The sequence below is a fragment of the Panthera tigris genome, chromosome B2 (genome assembly GCF_018350195.1).
Source record: "Panthera tigris isolate Pti1 chromosome B2, P.tigris_Pti1_mat1.1, whole genome shotgun sequence".
NCBI lineage: Eukaryota > Metazoa > Chordata > Mammalia > Carnivora > Felidae > Panthera > Panthera tigris.
This window is the reverse complement of record NC_056664.1, coordinates 46,797,004-46,800,425: the sequence shown is the minus strand read 5'-3', so window position 1 is coordinate 46,800,425 and position 3,422 is coordinate 46,797,004.

The window sequence follows — 3,422 nt, the reverse complement described above, 5'->3', positions numbered from 1 at the left end:
ATGGTGATGGCTAATTAATGGCTCTCCCTGTTCTAATTCTACAATGCACAACAAAGACATCAATTGTATATTACACATGTTTTATCTTAATTGTTCCTCAGAGCGTTTTAATAAAAATTGGAGCCTATCTTAAAACAGTCAGTTTGCTCTCTGAAAGCTCTTTGTTGAGGATAATAAATTAATAGCACCTGGTATGCCGGCTTTTCAGCAAACACAGGAAATGGTAGCCTTTAATTTTTTCCAATTTAATTTATTTTTGTACCGCAGAAATAAAAAGGCTTGGTTAATGATTGTGCTTATAAGTTTATAATATACTTGATTCCATCCAATGTTAAAGGAAGAACACTTAATCTTTCATCAACATTGTTATGATAGCTTTGTTTCTATTTCCTGAAACTTTTCTGCCAAGATTTCATCATGTGTACACAATATTTTAATCTCCTATTTCATATGCAGTTGGAAGAGAAAACATTTGGATAGAAGTGAAAAGTAAGCCTAAACTGTCACCAAACTTACAAACTACCTCCATCTGTAATCATCTTTTCTTCTTATTAGGTGGGAGGAAGAATCCCTCTTCTTAACCATAGCTAACTCCTCTTCCTCTGCTCTGGATCCCAAACAGTAGCAGACCTTCAATAAATTAAGTTGGATGTATGTATGTATGTAGTATGTATGAATGCAATCTTTATTGTCCTTGAAAAAGGAAGCTTATTTGGGACTGTGTAATTTCAGCCAAGACCCCACATACCAAGAACCACACAACAGATGTCAAAAATTCTCACATTCAAAGCAAGGTGCAAAACTACTTAAACTTATTTACCAAGGAAGTGGCTTAAGACCAAGGTTGGAAGTTTCTTTGGGAGAATACAAAACAGTGTGGTTAAAGAGATCCGAGCATTAAGGCAGCCCTGGAACCATTTTAAAGAAGCTTTGTACAGGAGGGCTGCCTTGGGGGGCAGTGAGGTCCTGATGCAGTGTCTGTGCAGAAATGAGCCAACAAGAATCCGGGGCTGAAGTAGGCACTATAAATGTTCACTTGGAGAATAAGCCGACTCTTTTGTTTATTTGCAGTGAGAGGGCACCAGCAACAGAATGGAAGATATTTCTGAAAGGGTCTCACATACTGATAGGAGAAATTATACAGGAGTCTAAGCTCAGCCTTTTAGTTAACACCCTGTAACATGTCTAGCAATCATTTCCCATTATGAAATAATTTCTTTATATGTGGGAGATAGTTAACTACTATGGTTGCAGTTGATGCAATGTTTGAAAATTATCTATACTTTCCTGATGTAGTGATTCACTTTTTCAAGCACTTTTTTTTTAATAAAGACACACTTTTTTTTCCTGTAAGGATTCTGTAGGAATTGTATACTATCTTAATGTAAATGAAACTTAGTAGTTCTGTAGATCTGGTCATAAATTGATATTTAATATGTATAATGTTTATAAATCTTTAACATTTGATATTAAAATGTATAAGCCTAAATGACATTTAAGTCTAGAGTAAGAATTTAAAAATTTGTTTTAAATGTTTATTTGCTTTTGAGAGAGAGACAGAGTGTGAGCAGGGGAGGGGCAGAGAGAGGGGGAGACACAGAATTCAAAGCAGGCTCCAGGGTCTGAGCTGTTAGCACAGAGCCCGACACAGGGCTGGTACTCATGAACCATGAGATCATGACCTGAGCCTGAGCCGAAGTCTGGTGCTTAACGGACTGAGCCACCCAGGCGCCCCTAGAGTAGGAATTTTATCATTGGGCTTTTCTCATTGAAATACAACAAGTACTATGTGGAATCATATAATTTGTTCAGTTGCCCCTCAATAGTCTATGATTTAGATCCCTTCAAAATTCATCTGTTAGAATTCCTACCAAAATTAGTAATCCAAGAATCATCTATATGAAGAGATAACTTAATGATATTATACTTACTTTCTAATCTAATTTAGCTTTCTTAGAGACAGAGAAAATAAGAATCAAGTAGTTATCTGTACAATTACTAGGTCAGCACTAATTTCTGTGTCACTATGATATCAAAATTGACAAAAACTGAGCATTTCAAGTGACTATTATACTCATAAAATGAAACATAGTGTTTAAAATTCTGCTTTTTAATAATTATATAAAAATGATGATATCAAAGATAAACAATATCAGGAAGGGAATGGTGAGATTTCTACTCTCCCTTCTTTGACATATTGTCAGTTTATAATCCATTATTATTATGCATAGAGTGCATTAAAAATACATTCACTGTTGAATATTCAGGCTTTTGTTTTTACAGATGACACTGGGTCTCAAAATAGCTCAGTAGTTGTTACTGTGCAAATAAGCCAAAAGATATTATTACTTTTAATCTGACAGAATTTGCAATACAGCATTAATCTCTTGCAGTTAAAAAAAAAAAAACTTGAAGAACTGCAATGTATGCAAAAAAAAAAATAGATAAGGAGAAGAAATCATTGAAATTTTATTTGAAGGGCGTGACGTTTAAAGGACCTGTAAATTGCTCTACTTTATTTTACTTTATTTCACATCTGAGCCTATTTACATCTTGAGACTTGGTGACTTTGCTCATGCACTGCCACATTTAAATCTCACAATAATCCTGCAAGGTAGAAACTGTTATTAACCATACGTACCAAGGAGGAAGTTGTAGCTCACAGAGGTTAAATAACGTGTACAACGTTGCACAACCACAAATTGACTAAAATGGAACAAATTCAGGCTTGTCTTCTGCAGAATCCTTGTTTTACCCACTGGATTTAATGGAAAAACAATATATGAATACCACAGATTCATACTGGACCACAGATTTTCAATCAATACATGTAGTTCTTTCCTTCTTGCCCCAGGCACTGATCTTAAGCATTTTCTAAGTTCATAATCAATATCCAACAGAAAGTTTTTGATATATTTTTCAATATGATGGTGAATAGGACACATATATATGGACTGATACTTACATTCTCTGCTTTTCAGTCTCTTCTCCATTCTGCTTTGGAAATAGGTCCCCCAAATTAACCTCATCGTGTGCATGTAAATAGTAATAAAACAGGGCCGCCTGGGTGGCTTGGTTGGTTAAGCATCCGACTTCGGCTCAGGTCATGATATCACAGTCTGTGAGTTCAAGCCCCGCGTTGGGCTCTGTGCTGACAGCTCAGAGCCTGGAGCCTGCTTCGGATTCTGTGTCTCCCTCTCTCTCTGCCCCTCCCCTGCTCATGCTCTGTCTCTCTCTGTCTCAAAAATAAAATAAAAACATTTAAAAAAATTTTAAAAAATAGTAATAAAACATAATTTATTTCTTAATTCCCAGGAAAGTCATCTCCAAGGAAGGCAATTTCTAATTCTGTTACAACAGTGGTTCTCAATCAAGGGTGATTTTGCACACACTTCTCCCTCAGAAGACATTTGGCAGTATCT